This window comes from Macrotis lagotis, chromosome X, assembly GCF_037893015.1.
Source record: "Macrotis lagotis isolate mMagLag1 chromosome X, bilby.v1.9.chrom.fasta, whole genome shotgun sequence".
NCBI classification, from domain to species: Eukaryota; Metazoa; Chordata; class Mammalia; order Peramelemorphia; family Peramelidae; genus Macrotis; species Macrotis lagotis.
This window is the reverse complement of record NC_133666.1, coordinates 195,916,546-195,941,560: the sequence shown is the minus strand read 5'-3', so window position 1 is coordinate 195,941,560 and position 25,015 is coordinate 195,916,546.

Genomic DNA, 25,015 nt, shown 5'->3' with positions numbered 1-25,015 from the left:
GAGATTTTTGGCAAAAATATTGGAGTGGCTGACCATTTCATTTTACAATTGAGGAAATGGGGGCAAAAAGGATTAAGGGACTTGCCCAGGGTCACACAGCTAATAAGTGTCTAAGGGTAAATTTGAACTCAGATCTTTCTTCACCCCATTGTGTTCTCTCCACTGCACCACCAAGTTGTGAAATTTAGTTTTTGATAAAATTTCCTGAAAGGCAGAATAAAAATTGAATTTGTAACTTTCTCTTTACACAAAGATCTTTTTTGAAGCCAGGTCAAGACATTTTAATTTTGAAAGATACACTGACAAATCTATAGTTTCTGAATAAAGAGAGGAAGTAGAGGTATGGGCAGAGGAAAAGTCATTTCCCAAAGATAACTGCATAGGAAAACTCCTTTGGAAAAGGATCAGCCCCTTCTTTTTGCCCTGCTAGAATGGGGAAGAGGAATGAAAAGAGTATGTCATTTCATTCTACAGTGATACTTGCTGATTATAGATAGATAATAGATTCATAGTTGGAAGGTACCTCAATGGTCATCTTTAATTAACTAAGAGATAGGAATGGTTAGAAGATTTGCCAAAGATCACATGAACAATTAGTAGAAAAACTGTAACTAGATTCTTGTAGGCAATGTTCTTTCTACTACATAACACTCACTGTCTCTGTCATAAACAACTCTTTGATAACCAGAATTTTTGATTAACAGAAATTAAATTCAGATTAAGAAAATTTCAGAGGTGTAAAGGACTTCAGAAGATCTTATTTCAATTCATTCTAAAAATTAACTTCTCTACAACATCCTCTCAAAGTGGTTACATAATAGAATGTCTTTGCCAAATGATTGAAAATTTATTTTCTTAAAATGTTCACATTAATCTGCAGCAGATTGAACTTTCTCAGATATGCATATACATACATGCATACATATATATGTATATTGTGATGTTCATATAATAATTTGATTTTGCTCTCCTAAAGAGTCAATTTTATTTTTGAATTTGCTAATTTAGGAAATTAAACATTTTCCTATTAAAGAAATAAAATTTATACACCCCATAAACATTATTGATTCAACAGAATTAGTTACAAAATAGCATCTGAGAAGTACTTGGGACTATGAGAAACAAGTTCTATGTATGGTCATATAGATCAGTAATCCTCAGAAATTAATCATTCCATTTCTTTCATATGCTCTGATTTTGATGATGAACTGTTGAAACATTTGCCACAATGTGGGGATAGCACATATGTTATACTGTGATATTGTAAAATTAAAATGTGAGCTTGATTTCTGTTTTCTATGTCTATTTGATTTACTAAGCAACATTATAAAACCTTGTCACCTAAATTTTGCACTGATGTATGTAGAATGATTTCATAAATAACCCTTTCCTTTCCTCTTTAAAAGCAAAGGTACACTTTAGATATTGGAGAGACACCAAAATGTCATCTTTATGAAATGTCTCATTATAATCCTGCTTCTGAGATCCTCACTCTCATAAATGGCAGAGCAGCAGGGGAAGAGAAAAGGGTGGGTAATGCTGGCTTCTTCCTGGCAAATAGTGTTCTGCCTGCTGCCACAAGTATATTTTAGAGCCAAAGAGGTGGCAAAAAGTGAGAGTCCATATGGTCAAGGCTCCTTTTATCCAGAAGGTGCCACTACAGTTTTCAGAAATTTTACTGCTGTTCCAGAAAGTCTTTTTTTTTTTAATGTCAGAAATCAACTCTTCTAAAAGAAGCAAAGTTTTGGGTCTCTAAAATGAATGTGACCTTTCCCTGATCTTTCCATTTCTCCTTACTCTCTCCAAAAACATCTTTGACACATTTTGATAGAAAAATTGAAGTTGGGGATCTTTAGATTAACACACTCCTTTGGTATTTGTCAAACAGTACCAGAAGACAAAACAGGAGCTTAACTTGTCCATTCTGTTTATCCTTTGTCATAGGTGGGCAAAAAACATGGTCTTCCTACACTCCTATATCTTCCGTGCTCTTAGTGTTTCCTTCACATTCCTGGGGCATCTGCAAATTGTATTAATAGCTTTGGGTCCAAAAGAAATCATAATAACTCTCACTGACTTTTTGACAAATGACAGGAAATTCATGGAAGTTGCATCCTCTCTTTTGGCATAAGTGCTATTCTCTTGTTGATATTCATAAATCATACACAAATATTAAAGTTAAAAGAGACCTCAGTGTTCAACTAGTTCAATCCAGATTCCCCAAAGAATTCTATTTACAATATGCCTAATGATTAGGTTGCCCCTACACAGCCCAGCATTCACTTGAGCATGTCCAATTAGGGTGAGTCCACTACCTCCCTAGATAATCATTTCCCTTCAGGAGAATTGTTCTAATTGTTCAGAAGTGTGTCCTGGCAGCAAGCCTAAATTTTTCTCTCTGCAACTTCCACCCACTCCCAGATCAGCTCTCTGGGGTCAAGCCAAATGAGTATAATTCCCTGTTTCCTTCTATAAAAAAAATTCAGGTATTTGAATAAACTCCTAAAATATTCACAAGAGGGCAAGTGAGGTTGGTTGGATAATCCTTTCAGAAAAATGGAAGAAAATGAATTCATGTATAAGAAAAGTCTCAAACTTAATTTTATTGCCCATTCTAAAAAAAATCAGTATTAACTGTGAAGTCTGAAAAGGTGCCAGCTTCATACTGGAATTATTATAGTTAAAGTCAATGGATTAAAAATTTTGCAAGTTAAAAAAAAGCCTTCAGTAAATATAAAATTAATAAGTCAATAAAAATAGATAAAGTATTCTGTTTGTGAAGAAGATACTTTATGGTTTTCTGCAAGTTCACTTGTAAATAAATTTATTGGATAGCTAGTCCTTCTGAAGGAAATCTTTTAAAGACCATCATTAGATAAAAAAGGAAAAATAAAAACCAACAAACTTCAAGGAGTCCATTTAGATGACTCCATATCCTCTTCTCTGGACTAAAGTAATGTTGTATTTTTATATGTGTATAAACATGTCTAAGACCAAAGAGATCACAACTTACTAAAGCTCTCAAAGTTAATAATGTAACCAGTGAAAAACTCAGGAAAAAAAATTAAGTTAGGCATTCTTGTTTTAAGCGTCTGCGAGCTCTGTATTAAATCTCAAAACTCTGAAAGCCTGAATGGTATCTTAATAGGATAAGCTGTTTCTGTCAACTACTAAATTAGAGAATCAGTGCTGGTATTTTGCCCACAGGTCATCTGATGAAGACCTGTACTTCTTTAACTTTCATAACTATGAAGGAGAGAGACATTCTAGCTAAATGGATAACGAATTAGCCTTGAAGTCAAAAGATCTGGATTTAAATCCTGCCTCTGACACATAGTATACAAGTGAGTCAATAAACATTTATCAGCTTACTACTAGATGCCTGTGCAAACTGTGCTGACTAAACAATTGGGGATCCAAAGAAAAAGTAAAAAAATAAAAAATTCCATACCCTCAGGGAACTGATAATCTACTGGAGGAGACAATATGCAAGCAACTATGTACAAACAAGCTATATACATAATTAATTGAAGATAATCATCAGAGGAAAAACCATTAAAATTAAGGGCCATTGGGAAAGAAGGTAAGATTTTAGCTCAGAATTGATGCAAGTCAGGGAAGTAAGGAGGCAGAGATAGAGAGATTTCCAGGTTTGACACCCAGTGAAAACGTGTGAAGTTGGGAGATGGACAGACTTATTTAGGCAATAGTAAGCAGACCAGTACCACTGAATTGAAGAATACATGGTAGGGAGTGAGCTGGAGAAGAGGTGTAAACTGCAAGAAGACTAAAAAGTAGGTACAGGTTTTAGACATAAACAGTGATACTATAGATAAATTATTAGACTAAGCAATACTCTATATCAGACCTATGGAAAAGGGATACATTTATGCCCAAACAGGATTTAGAGCACATTATAAACAACAAAATGAATGATTTTTGCTATATTAAATTAAAGTTTTTACATTAATAAAATCAATGCTGCCAAAATTAGAAGGAAAGCAGAAAGCTGGGAAAATCCTCATAACTAGGAGTTCTGATAAAGGTCTTATTTCTAAAATATAGAGAGAATTGCACCAAATTTATAAGATTACAAATTATTCCCCAATTTATAAATGGTCAAAGGGAATAAACGTTTAGACAGTTTTCAAATGAAGAAATTAAAGCCATATATAATCATATGAAAAAATACTCCAAATCATTATTGATTGGAAAAATGCAAATTAAAACAATAATGAGGTAACATCTCACACCTATCAGACTGGCCAAGATGAGAAAAAGGGAAAATGATCAATGTTGGAGAAATTGTGGGAGGATTGGGACTATGTAATATAAAACTATGCCTAAATATTAATAAAACTGTTCATACCCTTTCTGTAGTGACAAAGAATTGGAAATTGAAGAAATGTCCATCAATTGGGGAATGGTTAAACAAGTTATGGTACTTGAATGGTAGGAATTCTAGAGAAGAGTAGAATGATGCTGAGAGAAGGGAGTAGGTCCAAGAGAACAATGTACACAGCAGCAACATTATGAGATCAACAACCTTCATGGAAGCAGTCCCTCTCGGCAGTTCAGAGACAAAGGACAACCATATTAGACCGTCTATGGGCAATGTTATCCCCATTCAGAGGAAGGAAAACAAAATAAAACAAAAAACCATTCAGAATCTGATAGAAACTTTATAAAAACTATCTCTTATGTATTTCTTTCCCTTAATCCTAATTCCTCATACAAAAAAATGACTAATCTGTAAACATGTTTTTCAAACATATGTATGTACAATGCTAACCTGACTTTTTGCTGCTGGGGGGGGGGGTAGGAGGGAAGGAAGGGTGGAAGGAAATTTTGTAACTTAAATATATACATGTGCATATGGATGAAAAAAATAAAGAAAAAAGAAAAAAAGACAACTAAATGTTTGAGTGAGGAAAGCATGAAACTGGGAAAGTAACAACTTCCCAAAGTTCCAGGCAAATCTCTAAATCTCTTAATTACAGACAAATTGATGATAAGCAACATGGAAAGAGTTTCCAAATTTGGAAGTTCATTTCACATGAAATCATTAGTCAGGACTTTAAGAATGATAGGAAGAAGATAAGTAAAATCATTAAGGATAATTTCATTTAACAAATCTTAGATCCAAATTATAAGAATTTATAAGGATGCCTAATAACACATACCAAATATTATGCAAATTGGTTTTTATCATTTCAACACTTAGTACATGCCTTTACAATTGAAATGAATTGCTCTGTTTTCACTTCATTTATTTAAAGAGATTTTCATGGCAAAGTTAATTGTTATTTCATTTCCTCATGGCATTACCTCCTGACTGTTATTTTCCCCAGTTTTAAAGCAGGACGTTACCTTGGCAGTTGGAAATTATAAATCCAGTAAAAATAATCAACAAACTTCTATGAATTAGCACATTATTCACTAAGGGTCAATTTGAACCCTCAGCATCCTTTAGATTTACCTCTAAGAACACTATGTAATGAGAGGACTCATTTCTCATTTTATCAAACCCAGAGAGATTATCTCAGTTAAAAATATAAAGTGAAGAACCTAAATTTTAGAATTTCCATCAGAGGAAAGTGTTAATACTTGATCTACACCAGATTTAAAAGCCTTCTGAAATTTTAATATGTTCAATGATTTATGATAGCAAAGCAAGTCTCAGCTATCTACTCACTTTCTAATTCTCTGTTTAACTAGGAATTTTGAAAGCATCTACAACCACCTGGTTGGTTTTTTGACTGTTAAGAATGGTTACTAAAATATTTTATTTGCTCGACAAAAATTAAGAATTGACAATTGAACTCTTGACATCCTTTACTCAGGTATTATGCTCTTACTAGGAAAGCTATTTAAATTTTTGGACATTGTTCTCAGAATGCCTTTCAGTCCTGAATTATGAGCATCTGGACCTTTAGTGAAATGAATAGGCAATTTATTCTTCTATACCTGAAGGTTACACTTGTGTTCTAAGTTCAAGGCCACTAGCATAACAATTGAATTCTTATAATTAGAGTATTACTAGACTAAATGACAAAAGACACATGAATAATTTTTATCGAACTAATCAAAATAATTTCCCAGAAATACTTTGTTGATAAAGATCCAGAAAAAGCCAGATAGATAGATAGTTAGATAAAGATACATATAATATATATAATATATATAATATATAATATATAATATATATATGTATTGTGTATGTATGTGTGTGTTTGTAGTAGTAGATTTATTAAATTTAAAATATTAAATTTTTTTTCCTTCTACTTACTTTACAGGGTTTGGGGTGAAGGGATAGGAGGGGATAATCTATTTTTCAATCACCCATATGGGTAATCCTATTTTCAGAAGGCATAATGAATGATAATAGAATTAGAGGCTTTCCAGGGCCTCAGTTCACAATGATATGACATTTGACAATGAATAACCTTTCTAAAGTTCAGGAACTGCATTAAAAAGAGTATTATAAAGGGCCTCATTAGAATTTAGGTGGGGAAATGTTACTGAGCATTTCAATTACAGAGCTTCATGAGTGGCAGTAAGAAATAATAGACACAAATTAGCTGAATTGACTCTTTCTAAACATCTCCCCAACACATTTGAGGAATGAAGTGAACTTGTATGCTGTCATAAAATTGGAAATGTTCAAATAACTATGATTGTCACTATTTTCTCAAAAGACCTTTCTTGGGGTAAAAATTATAGATGTGGAAGGAACATTCACCTTATTAGCCTGATTACAATTCTATTAGCATTTTCTACAATTTTCCTGGTGCTGTAGGTATATATCATTTATTTAAAACTTACTAGGTAGTTAGAGGCCAACAATTTAACAAAGAACATTTGCTTTTTTTCCACAAAATATGATCATTTTAATTAGCCCACAAAATTTGTTGTAAATGAATAATGCTATGGATTTAACATTAAATCATGAGATTATGCAGAAATTAATGTTTATCATATGTAAACATAAGCACATAATTTATGAAGTTTGAATTTCAAAAATATTAATGATCATTTTTTTCTCTAAAATGTGAATATGTAGAAGACACGCACACACTACACACACCAGCAGAGATAAAATATATTATAGATAGATAATATATATATATATATGCGTGTGTGTGTATATATGTATATATAAATGCATGTGTGTATATATGTGTATATGTATGTATATAGATAGATAGATAGATAGATAGATAGATAGATAGATAGATATAGATATTTAAAGAGGCTGTTATGGCAATGTCAATTGTCATTTCACCCCCTTCTGCCATTCTCTTCTGATTATGAGAAATGTCTATTTTTCCTCACTTTAAGAGCAGGGCACTATTTTGGAAGTCGGAAATTATAAATCCAGTAAAAATAATCAATAAACTGTTATGAAATAGCTCATACACATATACATATACATATACATATACATATACATATACATATACATATACATATACATATACATATACATATACATATACATATACAATCTATGTATATATACATGTATGTGAATACATAAATATGTATTTTCTTTAAGAAAAACTCAAAGGCTTCCTTCCCCCCCATTTTCTTTAACTAGCTACAGATTATTGTCTTTTTTTTAAACTTTTTTTCCCCAAATTAATTCAGGCAAACATATGACATGATTGTCATTAGCTTTGTTTATGGTGGCAAGATATTTTTCCCATGAAATCTTTCTTGGAGTTTCATATAGTCTAAATCACCTAGCAAACAAATAGTGTATTTTGGAGGCCAAAATGGCGTTTATCACATTAACAGAGATATTGCTCTATGGATTTGAATGGTATTCAGCTGTCATATTTACTCATATGAACTGATAAATTTGTAATGGCTGACAGACAAAAATTGATTTATGAATCTGTGTGAATGGAATAGTACCACTGAAAATACTCTTATTAAAAATCTGCAATTTTTCACAAGGAGTAGCTTGTCTTAAGAAATGTGAGAATAGGTTTGATTTCCTTCAGAATTAATGTAGTTTGAAATTGAAATGAGTCTCACTTTATGACTCTGGGAGGTCTACTGACATTTATAGTATTGCATTTAGTGAAGTAGATAGATAGACAGATAGATAGATAGACAGATGAATGGATGGATATTATATATATATATATATATATGTAGTGATATACATCTTTTGTAGTGCTATGAATTATATATATATATATGATATCCCATTAGTTATAGTATCACTATATTTTACATTCATATATATGTATATGGGATAGTGATGATAAGGAAGTTCCTTCTGTCATGTAGAGCAGTACCTTCTCTGCCACAAATAGTTTAAATAAGTTTTCCAGAACTCTAGAACTGAGATCTTATATGGCTTGACCAAGGTTACATGGATATATGCATTTTATAGACTCATTCCAAAAACACTTATTAACCATTCACTATATGTCAAACATATTGACTATACATACACTCTGATTACTAAAAGAAAGGTAAAAGATAGACCTTATATTCAAGGAGCTTACAATCATGTCATATTATATGTGAGGAAACTGAAGTCCAGAAAGTTTATTTGTTATGCCCATGCTTATATAACTAATAATTGCAAGGATGGAATTTCAACCTAAATCCTCTGACTCTGACTCCATAGCAATTTCCTTGCATCACATGAATTAAATACTAAAGTTTCTACTAACTAAATTAAATTTTGTCAATGGTATATTAAAACTGATATGAAAATTATAGAAAAATGTATATAACACAAATTCAGCACTATACCTAAATACACCTACAGGTGGTTGGACACTTTATTACTTCAAAGAAATTCTCCTCAATAGTTAATAATCAATAAACATTTGTGTTAAGGCCTGGTGATATAAATAAGGAAAGATAATCTTTCCCTCAAGCAACTTACATTCTTGGAATTGTGGGAAGGATAGACTGACTACTAGAGGAAGAATGATGTTTGTAGAATCTAAAGGAAGCAAAACAGCTGATGCAAAGTGAGGAATTTATTTGGTAAATTCTAAATTCTTTATAAAGGAAAGTTTTGGAAATAGTTTACTGACCTGTCCTCCATTTCTCCTATCAGAAGAGAGAGAAAACTGACAGTTCTGAAAAGATGCTAAATATCAAAACTTGATCAATCTCCCTTATGAAGATTTCTCCAAGCAAAAAAAAATGTAGCTAAAATATTTCATCTCTCCTATTTATAATCTGAGAAATATAAATGAGAAATAATGTATTGCTGTTAATTTTGAGATGAATTTATAAATTTATTCATTTTCTTTTTTTCAGTCAAGAGAAGTACAGTGAAATCTTCTTAAGTAAAGTCTTTGGTGTCAAATATTGTCTCCAATGCTACATTGCATTCCTCCTTAACCAACTTTTTTCCTACTTATATTGGTACCATGTTTCCTCTAAGTCTCTCAGATTCCTCTCCAAAGATCTGAGTTTAGGCAAGCAGTAAATGGTAGTCTATTCTGCTGATGGGATCAGAGAAAATGTAGTCACCAATTCATATAAAGACATGTCTGACAGTTCAATTTCTGACAGTAAGCTGTTATTTTTTTTACTGGAAACTGAAATTATCTCTCTAATACATGGAAAGATCAAAATACTACAATATAAAAGCCCACTTAATAACATTATATACTGAAAATTCAGGGTGAATAAATGTTTATCACTACCTCTGAAAAATTGAATCCTATGTTCTAAAGCATCCAAAAAAAGACAGCAAAAGTTATACCCTGTTTCTATTCTGAATAATAATAAAAGGAAGAAAGGAATGATGGTTGATACTTGTATATTGAAGGAAAGTAATAAAACTTTTATCAAAAGAAAAGTTGCTAGCAAAAAAAAATCAGAAACTGAAGGAGTTCAAAAGATAGAACAAAAAAGAGAATAAGGAAAAAAATAGAAGAGCATTGGAATATAAAGCTGATAAATGTGACCTATTAATTAACAGAATAGAAGACCAGATTGATCCTGCAGACAAAAAATCAACAAAGATGCTTTTGGTTTATTAAAATAAAAGTAGAGCATCCTGTAACAAATATTTATATGGCACCAAAGCAATTTATTTATATTTTATACATCAGATTTTTTTTGCAAGGCAAGGGGGTTAAGTGACTTGCTCAAGGTCACACAGCTAAGTGTCTGAGATTTAATTTAAACTCTGGTCCTCCTGACTCCAGGACCTGTGCAATAGATATTGCACCATCTAGTTTTCCCCAATTTATTTTTTAAAAAAATGAATATAAGCAAATTTTTGTTTACTATTCTCAACATATTTTAAGTGATGTCATCTAAGTAGTGATTTAACTACAGTCTTCCTATTAATAAATAATCATTTGTTAAACTTCAGCTTGTGTAAGATATAGCAATAGCAATAGAGCTACATTGACAAAAATGAAACATTCCAGCCTTCAAAGCCCTTATATCCTATTGAGAAGGTATGTACATAATATATATATATATATATATATATATATATATATATATATATATTCAAGATAATAATTTTTGAGAGGAAGACTAGCATATCTACAAGAAACATGAAAGGCCACAGAGAAAGTGGAACTTGAACAAAATTTTGAAAGAAATAAGGGAGGAGTTGGCGACAGCAAGAGAACTTTGCTCTTTTCACTAGCAAGTTTCTTCTTCTAGCAAGAAGCTAGCTTTATTCCAGATGCGATGAGTTGGTATTTTCCATCATGCCCATATGCACAGTGCTATACTAGAGACTTTGGGGGCCTTCCCATTAGGTGAGATCTAGAACTTTCTTTCTCTCTTAGAAGCTACTACTTTGCTCCAAGTGGTAAAGTTCCTTCACTGTGGATTGTCTCATATATTCTATAGCACATTTTCACTGATTTCCTTTTGTTATTCTTGTTATCCTATTGGACATTTTTTTCTACCTGCTTTGTGTATTCATTGTGGAACTGGAATCGGGGGGGGGGGTGGATCAAGCCAATGATCCTGATTCCCAATATTAATGAAACAGAAGTTAGCTTAATCTTGAAAACCATAAGCCCTTAACTAATGGTTGTTAAGAAAACAGGTAGATAGCCTATTATTCTCTTCCCACTTTGAAGAGAACAGTCACCAAACTTCCAATTCCAACCTCCTCCTTGTCTTCTGGCAGAAAATAGTCTCCTTTAGAGAAGGGTGGGTGAAGAATAGACTAGAGATGTCTATAATACCTCCCTTTGAGCCACAAATCAGCAATTCCATGCTACATTTAGAGATCAGCTTTCATCACTGAAAGAAATTATAATTGTTGAAGCCTTTCTTTATGAAGTTAGCAAGAGAGCTTAATTTAAGGCATTTATTCTCAACCTCCCCTTGATCGCCTTTCTCCTGTGTGGTCTACCCTTTTTTTTAAGTAAAACCTTACAAGAATGAAAGATAAATCAGTTGTTTTTTTTTTCTTCTGTAGAGGAGAATGCTTATAAAACTAATGAATGAAAATAAGCAAGGACTAAGTGGAACAAGAAATGTCTGAAGTTAGCAAAGCCTTTTGGATGGACAGTGTTGAAATAAGGGGGAAGATTGTAAAGGGGATAGCTCTATCATGTCCAACAACAGGACAATCAGGCATATCCTCTCAACTAACAAATCTGGGTAGGCAAATCATTCTTTAAATGAGTCATTTAGAGAGTAAAAGCTTCAATACCTCATGATTATATTCAGTTTAGGAAAGTATCACAGCTACCTGACCACTAACACAACACTGGTACATTGAGGGTATTTGACCCTTGCTCTCTCTGCAGAGAACAAAAGTTCCTAGACTTGTGTGACATTTTCCTTTGCCAAATAGGTGCTAACTATCAAAAGCAAAGTAATACTACTATTCACCATAATAGTTTTTAAGAAAAGCCACGGCAAACCATTTCTCATTTGACAATATACCAAAATTAACAGGGGAATGAGCAAAACAACCTAGGAATGGATGGGATATTGATTTATTCAAGGACTTTATGTAGTTTTCACAAAATCCTTTAAAGTTAATTCGCATAGATCTTGGTTTGAACATTTTAAGTCTATGTGCTATGCCAAAGTGAACAGGAAAAGTAGATCCATTTCCATTCTGACTTCATTTTCTATCTACAAAGATGTGAGATAAAACAGTTAATTGGGAAATAATGTAATAGAATTCAGGGGACTTGAATTCCAGTTTCAACTCCGCCACTGTTTAGTTACCAAGAAGAAGGTATAACTACTACTAATAATATTTCTGTAATGTTAACATATGTTAATATAATTGATCCTTATAACAACCCTAAGGTATGTGATATTGTCTCTATTTTACGGATGAATAAACTGAGTTTGGGGAGGTTAAGTGACTTGCACAATTAATTAATTATCTGCACAGTAATAAAATTCAGTATTTCTATCTTCAATTTTTATGCTCCATCTACAACACTAAAGCTGTAAAATGAGCCTGCAAAATAAGGCAGTTATTTTATAATGATATTTAAAGTTCTTTCAAGTTTTCAGAATTGGGAATCACAATAAAAGATAATTGTGTTATCTATTAAAATATTTAAATATGTCACGTAGAGAAAATTCCAAAGGTTAAAGCAAAGTATGTTATTATTGTTATTATTTTAATAAGGGTAATGAAATTACTGGGTAGGCAATGTAAAATGTAGCATATTTTTTAGGTAGAATAATGCACAATATATCACGTGTAATACATTGTGCACATGTAATACATATATGTTTATCATATTTGTTAAATTATGTAGATAGGTTAAATCTGTATAATAAGATGGGCATGTATGTATTCATTATTTACACCTGCACACATATGATGCATGGTTCTCCCCAAGCTCTATGTAAATTTTTCTTTTCCACTCACATACTTCAGCCTTTAAAAATCTTATTAACATATACATATGTGAGAAGAATACTGCAAAAAATCAAAATAAAATCTTGTATGGTGATGAAAGGTAGAATAAAATAACTTTAAAATATGATGCAGTAGCAGAAACGGTTTGATTATAAGTTGAATTATCATATCTGAAGGCAAAGGGCAATAATTAGGTTATACATAAATTTGATGATAAAATATTCCCAAAATACTGAATGAAGTGATGTGTAGGTAGAATTGATTGCCAGGAAAATTATAGAGAAAAATTGAAAAATATGAAAAACTAAAAAGATTAATAAGATTGATGAATGTTTTATAGATAAGGATTAAAATATTTCTATAAAACTTAGATGGTAGATAAGTAAAAAAGAACCCTTTTTCTCCTATACTTCAAAAAAATCTGTGAATTTATTAGTGCAGGTTCTCCCTTATCACATGCTTACAGTTCTTTAAGCATTTCTGTGGCACAGGGGAAAAAAAGAAAAAAGTCATCACTAGTAGCCAATGACAAAGTTGCTTTAATGTTTAAGGACCCCTACTTAAATACTAATCAGTATCAATCAGTCTAATAAGATTCTAAGCTCTGAGCTATGAGATCAGATGGTAAGCTCAATTGAGCACTCGTAGGAAGCTCTCTAGAGGTCCTCCACTCTTGTTTTGCCTTGTCTTGGTGGCAAAGCCTAGTGAGACAGAGGTGATTCAAATGAATGGAAAGTCCTCTCAATTTATTTTTGTACCTCTGGACCACTCTATCTCATTAAGTATAAGTAAGTGAACATCTTACAATCATCTTATGGACTATTTAGTCAATATATAAAGGCTGTGCCATCTCTTCTTGTGTAACCAAAGAAGAAGCTCATCTATTTTCTAAACATCTAATCAGCAAAGATATTTTTGTCTTGTCCCAATTTGTGACCCTGATAACATTTTTTGCCTATTTTAGCATATGCATCATATGTCAACCAATGCAATTATTCTGTGATTGAGATACCCATCTCTAAAAGTAGGGCTCTTGAAGGAGAGGGCTTATCAGATCATGAGAATGATCTGGGGTTCACTCCATTAGAGAAATCATTGCCTCAGAGTTTTCTGCCTTCGTTTCTTTTATTGTGAGACAATTTCATTTGCCATACTAACGCTCTGATAAAAAAACACCAAAGTCCTTGGAGTATAGCAGTTTTGATCCTTGGGCAACAGTAGTCTTTCTAATTTGATAGGAGTTAGCAGAGGTTCTACTCTATGAATATAGGTTTTTTAAGATCTAGGGAACATATTATACAAAGAAAGAAAATTCTTCATAGGTGAAGAGGGAGAAGAAATATTCAAAATGCTGAGAGAAAAAGCCTATCTAAATGTCAAGAAATCTGATAGGAATTTAATTGTAATTTTAGTTATTTTTCCAGATATTCAGTTTACAGCATGAAAGGAAATGCCCTTTAATGTTACTGTAGGATTTGGGAGGAAGAGATGGATTGTGCAGGAGGTTTAATATCTATTTAGCAAATGAAATATTTCAAATGGGGACATCTAAGAAAACATGCTAAGAAGTATAAGCTAACTGAGAAGTGATTATTCATAGTGAATGTTGATATCACCTTATATTAATACTACATTAATACTACATAGTTAAGTAGCATCTGGAAGATATTTTTGAAAAGAAATTTTAGTGTCTCTTGTAAAAGGTGGTGGATTATTGAGTTAAAAAGGAAGGACTGCAAAAAGAGGAAAATGTGATCACCTGAGACAAAAGGGAAATCAAAGGGAAAAATATGAGGTGCCTGCATGTGTTTAATGTTAAAAAGTTTCACCAAAGGATGAATTCTATTAAGTTCAATATAATATACAATAGTTAAATAACTACTATCTGAATGTTAATGTTTTGGGGATTAGGGATAATAATTATAGTCTTTATAGTATTTACGAAAACTTATTCCTAAATAAATAACAAGAAATATAAGTATTACCAATCACTTTTTGAACATCTCCACCTTGATGCTCCATAGCTATCTCAAACTCAATCCATTTAAAAAAAAGAAAATTATCCTTTAATACCTTAAAACCACCTTTTCTCCAAATTTTCTTTTAAGAGTATCACCATGCTTTTAGTCGGTTATTTTTAAAGGCTCAAATTAATCCTCTTTCCTCTCTCTCACACCCCATATCTGATCGGATGCTGAGTCTTATTGATTCGTCCTCCTTTCTCAAATGTGTCCTTTCTACTCATGAAGTCATTATCCTTTTTTAGTTTCTTACCTTTTTATTTTTTTTTAATTTATATTTGCCACTTCCAATTCTCATATCACCTGAACAAGCATAATTTTCAGGCACTGAATACCATGGACCTCCTGTAAAGTCCTTATTTCCTTTCACCCATTGGAATATTTTTAAGTGAAACTCACATGTCCAAAGTAAGGTCTACTTTTTTCTCCCCATTTTCAAACTTTCTCCCTCCTCTTACTGTCTCGCACTGAGGCCACCTTCCCCACATTGCACCCCCACACAAACACACACCTCCACCTCAAGGCACATCACTCATTCATTTCCAGTTCCCTGATCCTCATCCCTGTCCTTGTAGCAATTTAGTCCCACAAAAGAAACATTCACCTATAGCCAGGGGGTCACCAGGTTCCATTCTCCCTACCAGCAGGGTACTTTTACCTCTACCCATTTTCTTCCTTTTGAACCTTCAGAAATTCTTACTGGAATTTTTCTTTTTTTGTCACTTTGTTGCTGTTATAGTATGCATTTATTCACTCCTTTTTTCAATTCTATTATTGGAGGGATTTGAAAAAACTTAATTTCTTCAGTTCTGGTTTTCTTTCTAATAAAATAATTCAAATTTATTTATTATTTAACATCCATCTTTTATCTTCTATGGTTAACTCGGATTTGCAAGCTAGGTCACCTAACTCTGACCTGCAATCTGAGCTGTATTGGTCTTCTTCTTTTAATTAATTAATTTATTTATTTTCATTCATATGCACATACGTATTTCCAAGTTACAAATTTCCCTCCACCTTCCCTTCTCACCTCCCAATGCTAAAAATCAGGTTAGCATTGTACATACATGTTTTGATAAACAATTACAAATTAGTCGTTTTTGGTATGAGGAATTAGGATTAAGGGAAAGAGATACATAAAAGATAATTTTATATAGTGTTCATCAGATTTAGGTTTTTTTTTTTTCTGTGTTTTGTTAAATTTTAGTTTTTCTTCCTCTGGGTGGGGATAATATAGTCTATCATAGTTAACCTAGCTGTCTGGACTGCCAAGAGTAGCTGCTTCCATCAAAGTTGTTCATCTCATAATGTTGTGAATGCGTACATTATTCTCTTAGTTCTACTCCCTTCACTTAGCATCAGATCCAATAAGTCATTCCATGCTTCTCTAGAGTCTGACCATTTATTTTTTCTTATAGAACAACAGTATTCCATAGTATTCATGTACCATAACTTGTTTAGCCATTCACCAATTGATGTATTGGAAAGTATTAAGTCATTTGGTATAGTGAGAGAGCCAGAAAGAAAGGGTGATTCACTCTCATTCAGGTTCTGGAAGGTTTACATTATATGAAATATAGACAAGCAAACCTATGCACAAACTAGGTGCCTGTAGTCAAGCAATTTAACTGAGAGGGAAATTTGAAAGCAAAGTAGATTGAGATAGATATTAGTAGAAAAAAACATTCAATTAACTTGGATAAAATAAAAATGCGAAACATCCCAAAACATATGTTTGAGTGGACAAAAATAAGACTTGTATTTGAAACTTAAAACAGATAGGTTGCGCAGTGGATACAGCACCGACCCTAGAGTCAGGAGTACCTGAGCTCAAATCCAGCCTCAGATATTTAATAATTACCTAGCTGTGTGGCCTTGGGAAAGCCACTTAACCCCATTTGTCTCGCAAAAAAAAAGAGAAAGAAACTTAAAACAAAAATGTTTTCAGTGTATTCAATACTTGGGGACTTTCCTATAGTCATTCCTGGTTTTTCCAAAAGAGTTACTGAGCTCAGGGCAATATTCTGAGCTCAAATGATTTCTAATCACATGAAGTTAGATTTTAAACAGCATATAATATGTTTATGAACAATATAATGGATGATAATTAATAAACTACAAACCCATGTGTCAGCATTATTCTACCCTATTATTTCATATCTTCCTATTATCACTATAATAAAATACTAACTCTCCATGTTTAATATTTAAAATCCTTCAAAAATCAGTTCTAACATATCTTGCCAAGCTTATTTCACATTACTCCCTTTAATATATTCTATACTGCAGCAAAACTGTTTTTTAAACTTTTGTACTCTGTCTCCTCTCTGAATTTCTTGACTTTTATATATCTCCAAAGTCTATGTTCTCTTCCTTCCCTATAACTGTTAGAATCTTTTATTTGTTCAAGATTCAGTTCATGTGTATCTCATGTATAAATAACCCTATTCATAATCATTATATAATGTATTTATTGATCTATTTATCAATAAGTTGTGTCTTTCCAGGGTCATATAAGCCTCTTGAAAGAAGGGACTATGTTTGGGATTTTTTAAACACCTAAAAATAGTTCTTTCCATAAAGTAAATGTTGAATAAATCCTTATTGGGTTGAACTGGAAGTTACAAGAGGAGATACATGAAATTCCCCATCTTTCACTCTTGTTCTTCATATTCTATCTCTGCCTTCCTCCAATGAAATCACCTTTTGTTGCTTCATTCCTCAAAAATAAAACTTTCTAGTTATGTTTCTGGCCCAAGCACTCTAAAGTCTGGATATGAATTAGCTAACAAACATCCCCCTTTCTTCACACACACACACACACACACACACACACACACACACACACACACACACACACACACAAACATATATACCTCTTTAATGCATTAAAGATATATTTTCAAACAATAATTTTAATGAAGTGAATGGATTTTGTAAAAGCTAATAATCAAGTGTTCCATTACTGCAAGGTATTATAATCAGTAATATGACTAGACTATGTAAAACTAATAATATAAAGGGTACAATCTTGTTCTTAGATACAAAGAGTTTTTTCCTCATCTTCTATTTTTATGATTTTATGTTCTTGCCAACTATCTCATAAAAGGTTGCTCATTAGAGCTAGATGACCTTCATAAAACCTACTTGGCAAAACATACCACTTTTCTTAAAAATGGATAATCTGATAAAGTTTATATAACTAAGTTCTCATTAAACTTAATTGAAAATAAAAAATAATGGGAGAGAATAAAAAAAAACATTTTTTATCAACAGATAGCAAAAAATGAGGTTAAAGATTAAATTTATTACTAGTTCTTTGATATTAGAAGAACAAAGCTTAATAGACCCTTAAATGTTAAACCCATAATTGAAATATTAAGTAAGCCAAAAAGAAAGTTAAAAATTTTGACTCACAAACAAGGGTAATTTATTCCATGTTGATTTCATTTCTCAAGCAGGTGCTGAGCCTGCATTTTAGCTATTTCACTTTTTTTTAAGTTGTGACATTTTGAGATTGTGCCCTAAAGAAAGCTGGAAAGTCAAAAGGTGGGCACAACACCAACCAGAATAACAAATCAACAATGAATAATGACCCATATGTGAGTCAAAATTATGGACAGAAATTTTAAAAGGAAATAAATCATTTAAAATATTTTCAAATGAACAATACAAGTGGCTTTTATTATCCTGAGTATAAAGGATGTGAAAGATAGGGATAGAGAGATTAGATGTTGACTAGTATAAATAAGTATCTAATCACACCAATAATAACTGGTGAAATTAGGCTGTTTTGCTTTTTAAATTCTTATGAAATAATTATATTCTCAAGAAAAAAGTAGTGAAATATAATGGTGAGAGTAATGACCTGGACCTCTGACCCTCACTAATTTTTATCATTATTGGTAAATTCCTTAGTCTATCTTCAATTGCAAGAAATAATTAATACTATAAGGTCTTTAAGGAATTTTCTTACTCTATTTTTAATACCATATATATATATATATATATATATACATATATATATATATACTGTCCTACTTGCCTTAGAAATTTTAAATTATAATTCTTTATCCAATATAATTCATATAATTCATACTTAATTATTTTGGTCTATATTTCTTAATGCATTGATATAGAGTCATGGGTAGGAAAAGTCCCTCTACCAGTGCAAATTAGCTGCAGAAATGAGAAGCTAATAATCATTTAATTTTTAAATATATTTGTTCTTATTAACTATAGAATTAAAATTATTTTCCTTTAAAATAGAAACTTACATCATGCTTGACATGACTATCTTTTTCAAGACACAATATTTAAAATCTAATACATGGTCTTAATTTTAAGCAGATGAATCTGTTCTGTACAGACTTTTGCCCCTCTATCCAAATTTTCTATTGGATCAAAGAATACCATAAAACCCTTTTATCTGGAATATTTTTCATTACTTGTGAATAGAGAGAAGTTTAGAGGTTCCCCAATTATGTAAAATCTTTTATTCCATAGGTAAAAATATATTGTTTTTGATTACATATTCTATGTATTCTACTCCTTTTTTCTAAAAACTGTCAACAACTTATGAGTTAACAGTGCCTGTTATAACCCTTCTGACAGAAATTCCCCAACTCTCTCTATTCCATCCAAACTCTGATGGTGCATTGATTGGATTTTTTTTCACACTCTTTATTAAACTGATGTGTCGATCCTTGATCTTCTCGGAAGTTTAGCTCTAATAGAGGTGTCAAATCCATGTCTCCCTCTTTGAAGGGCTTTAAAAAAATTTGATAGTTGTAAATTGATTTTGGATAAAGTCCAATCTCCCCAAACTATTTTTTTAACCACGGAAATAGCAAGAGCTTAAACCTTAGATGAGTATGATGGTTTATGATTTGCTATTATATCATTTCTAGCCAGTAGAGGTACATTCAGCCCCCCTCGTTTTTCCCAATCTCTCATCTACTTTAGAGTACATGTGCTACCGCCAAATAAATGCCAAGCTAGCAAGTGATGAACAGTGCAGAGAATCAAAATGAGCAAGATGTCTCAAATTATAAACATTGTTTCAACATATGTATCTGGGCAAGACAATTGGCATTTTGAAAAAGAGATAGAGATGTCTTTTAGAATCATATCAAATCTATTATTTATTATTCTAGCCAAGGCTAGAATTCTTACCTTGTTGGATAGTGTAAATTTGACTACTTTCTGACTTTCTGAATTGATTTTTCTAAATCATTTTGCATGCCAAAAATTATTAAGTAATTTCTAGAAAGCTTTTAAAAGCCTTGTGTCATTTTAGAGGAGGAAAAATGTTAAACTACTTAATTTCACTGTAATTATGAACCTATACAAACCTCACTGGCGAAGTGTACATTGGTTTATAATTAAATGATTCCCTGTTTACACAGATCACATAATCCTGTTTCCTTTATCCATAAGACAGAGTGGAGAATTCCTGATGCATGAATATACTTGCAATTTTGACAAAAGGGAAAAAACAGATTAACAAATGTTCCCTAAAGCAGAAAGAGAGGAAGGACTTTTAAGTTTTTCTCAGACCTCATTTCATTCTGACCAGCAATTTAGTGGAGTATCTTTATTTAAAATATTCCCTGGGAATGTTTATTTTGTTGTTTTTTTCTTTTTCCATGTATAAATGGGAAGCAATCAAGTATATGGAGGCAGAGACAGAGATACAGAGACAGAGAGACAGAGACAGAGAAAGAGAGAGAGACAGAGAGACAGAGACAGATTCTGAAAGAGATAAAGATAGAAAGACAGTTGGGGTCAGAGAAAGAGAGAAAACAGAATTAGAAATCAGATGACATGTGGTAGTCTTTACAATATCAACTCTGAAATATTGTTACAGGTACATGAGAAAAATATCTTCCAAAAATAAAGATAGTATGTATAGTCTTTACATTATGCCAGAAAAGTCCAATTGGGAAAAGATAATTAAAATTTAGAATGGGACACTATATAAACAAAGAATTCTTTTATCAAATGGATCTTGCAGAATGGGCTATAAATAGTTATAAAATCTGATATCTTCCCTAAAATTATATATATATATGAGTTGGGACTCCCTAGTCTGATTAGTCCTGGAATAATTAAAGACATTTTGGCTTTAGATAGTTAAAAGTGATATCATGGTGATCAATGAAAGATTGTTAATCCTGAAGAACTATCAGGGAAATAGGATAGCTGATGTCAGATGTTTGAAAGCTCTGTCTAAAAAAAATTTGCATATAAATATTATGTGAGAAGATGATTACAGATGATTACAATCTGAGACTTGAGAGTCCTAAGTGATGATACGGTCCAATCAAAACTTGACAAATTGTTATTCAACTTCTAAGATCTCAAAGGCAGAAGAACTCTCCTACTTCTCAAATCAATGCAACCCTCTTTTGTAAAGTTCTAATTTTTAGCAAATGCTGATTTATTTTTACCCTGAAATAAGACCTAAATTGTCCCATTTGCAATTTCAGTTATTATCCCAGTTTCTGCCCTCTGGTGACAAACAGAAAAATTATATTATCTTCTAGTACCTGAAACATAGTAAACAATAAATATTTGTATCATTGACTCAATTCAACTTTACATGACAACCCTTTAAATATTAGAGCAAAATTATACTGTCCCTTTGAGTCTTCATTTCTCTAAGGTAAGCATACTCAATTGTTTCATCTAAATTTTATCTTACATAGAATCTAGACTCTTCACTATATTGGTTGTTCCCATTTACCAATATTCTTCTAAAACTATGATGTCCAACAATGAAAATAATATTGAAGACAAGGTCCAGTGAGGGCAGAGTTCAATGAAATTCTCAGTTTTTTAGTAGTTGAAATTTTCCCTCCCTTGATGTAGACATTTAATACATTAGTTCTGATATTATTTCATTGTGTAGAGTACCTTTCAAGATAATGTAAATTTCCAGCTTATCTTTTTAATCATGTCTAGTTTTATACTAATTTGAAATTATAATTTCCACCCTTGAGATTTCTTTGACTATATTAAGTAAAAATTATAGTCTATTCCCTTCTTCTTTAATCATTATCAAAAACTATTTTTCAGTTGTGTTCCTGTAAATAGTATAATGTTGAATTCTTTCTAATATATTTTGTATTCCTCTTATGTCTTTTGGGTGAATTAATCTCATTCACATTCATGATTACTATTTTAAGGATATTTATCTTTCACAATATTTTATTATAATGTTTTCTTCCTTTGTCCTCCAATTTCTTTTATACTAAAAAAAATAGTGAAGAAAAAGAGTGAAATTGAATAATTGGAATGGTCTTCTACATTCACATATCACTAAGTAATTAACATTCTAATTATGTGATAATTATACTATTGCTCTTTATTTCTCCCCTAATCACCTCTTTATGTTGTTCTCCATAGTAGAAAGATTTTTTCTTATACAGCCAATTATAGTCATAGAAATCTACATAAGGTGATTCTTATATAATATGAATTTGTCTCCAAAAGTGGAATATTGAGGGTGAGAATAAGGAAGGAGGTCACATTTCCATGCAAAAAGAGAGATGGCATAGGGTTCAAAGAAATATGATGGCCAGAGACAGACAGGCAAGAATGAAAAAAGGAATATGCTGGAAAGGTGAGGACATAATGCTACAGGAAGGATGGCAGGAGCTGGACATGCAGGTGGGTAACCAAAAGGAACAAAGGTATGATGACAAGCCCCTGATTCAACAGAGGGAATGTGCTTTTCTATTTTTACTTGGAGGGTTTTTTTGGTTTGTTTGCTTTTATAAGGAGGTGGGAGGCTGGAGAGCTCTTAACCCTAGGATAGGAGTGGAAAGAGAAAGAATATAATGCAGTCAGTAAAGTTAATATAGTTTCTTATCCCTTACCCAACACCTTTGGAATGTAGATTTCTTTCAAAATTCTCATTTTTTAAAATTATATATTTATTTTTTCATCCATATACATTTTTAAATTACAAAATTTCCTTGCATCTTCCCTTCCCACTCCCTCACATCAGCGGTGAACAGTCCATCTTTCAAAATTCTTTACCAAAAAGAAAATTTGCCTAATGCAAATTCATGTGAAGTGAAAACAGTCTACACTATCCCATTGCTGTCCCATTCCACTGCTTCTATCAAAGTTTCTTTTCCTTTGTCTTCCTCATCTATTTCTCTGTATAATCTCTACCCAAAGCCCATTGTTATGTGATGCTCTCCTTTTCTGGTGGAGATGAGGCATGTGGCTGCCTTCCAGTAAGATAGTTTGTATCTAGGCAATCCACCCAGGTGGTAGAGTGAATAGAGCACTAGCCCTGGAGTTAGGAGGATCTGAGTTCAAATTTGGATTCAGAGCAAATTTGACCTCAGAGTAAATCTGACCTTGGGCAAATCATTTAACCCTGATTGCCTTGCATCCAGGGTCATCTCTAGTCATTTTGATCCATATCTGATCACTGGACCCAGATGGTTTCAGAGGAGAAAGTGAGGCTGGTGACTTAGCACAGCATCCCTCATTTAAATCCAATTCATGTGCTTATCATGGCATCACTTTATGTTCTCCTATATGTTTTCTCTTGTAGCTACATTTTGTTGCGATTTGGATATATTGGTTTCTTTGCTCTTTTCTGTTTTCATTATGGAAATGTCACCACTGGGATTTTGGGGATCACCAATTACAGATAGGAATTGGGTAAGAAACAAGGATAACTGAACGACTAAGGAAATCCCATGCTCTCTGAGAACTTAAAACTGCTCAGGATTTTATAACAAATTATTTCAAAGAAAACAGTTTAAAACGTTTTCCTCCTCCTGAAGAGTCTGCAAGCACTTTAGGACAGGGTAAATAACAAAAGGGTAGGCATGGTTACTTGGGAGACAGAAACAGAGACAGAGAACGGCGGATAAAGAAAGGAAGCAAGACAATCAGGAAGAACTGAATGGGCCAGAAAGAGAGAAGAAGAGGACGAACCCCTAGTGGAGATCCAACCCAGGTTTTATAGCCTTGCCCCTTATCTGTACACTGAGGGCAAAAGGGGAAATCCCTCTCCTCTTACTTAACTGAAACCATGTAGAAAGTTGAAAGCTGGGGGTTGGGAATAGACAGGATACAAATTTTACATTAAACAATGAAACAATAAGAGCCAATTTATATCTCAAGAGCAAAGAGCCTTCCATTCCCTTCACAAGATTTCCAGATTTAACAGCATTAAAAATTATAGAATATGTTTCTGATTATAATTATTTTCTACATTCATAATGCTCTACATCAGAACCTGTCAGGTGAGAAAAAAGTTAAGTCTTTGATATAGCAATTGGGGGTCTTTCAATCTCCTACCAAAACAAAAACCAACTAACTAGTGGATGAAGTGCTAGGTCTGGAGTCAGGAAGATTCTTCTTGGGTTCAAATCTTACTTCAGATACTTATTAGTTGTCTGACCTGGGTAAGTCATTTAACCCTATCTACCCTGGTTTCTAATCTGTAAAATGAGCTGAAAAAGGAAATGTCAAACCACTCCAGCATCTTTGCCCAAAAAAAACCCAAAACAGGGTCATGGATAGTTGAATACACCTAAAATGATTGAACAACAACAAATCATATCCCCTAAAAGAAAAATATTTAAGAGAAAATACAGCAAAAATTCTGACCTCCTCTCTCTCTGAGGAAAACAGAGTGGTGGACTCTAGCCTAAAGCTTCAGTTCCCCTCTTGGAAGTAATAAAAGTTCCTTGCAGAAAGTTGGAGAATAAAGAGACAAGAGATATCTATACTGTCTCCCCGTAAGCCACTCCACTTTCCTACTCTCACTCTGCTACCATAGGAGTTCTGTCCATAGAAATGATTTGTGGTTGCTTATTTTTGTAATATATTAGGGTCTTTGGGGGAGTGTGGTAGATTGCTTTTTTCTAAAAGCTGAAACAATTTACTTTTTGTATTTTTTCCCTCAGGACCAAACAACTGTGTTTCAATTTGTTTTATGTAACTAAAGCTTTAAGCACAATCATCTCAGGCTTTTATTGAATGACTAATAAAAGCCTTACTCCCACACCACCCCAAGCTCTAAGAAGCTCATTGTTTAGATATTGATTTCTTGAAGTACGTTTTGATACCATTTTGTTTTGTTGTTCTTCCTTTGTTTTATTTATTT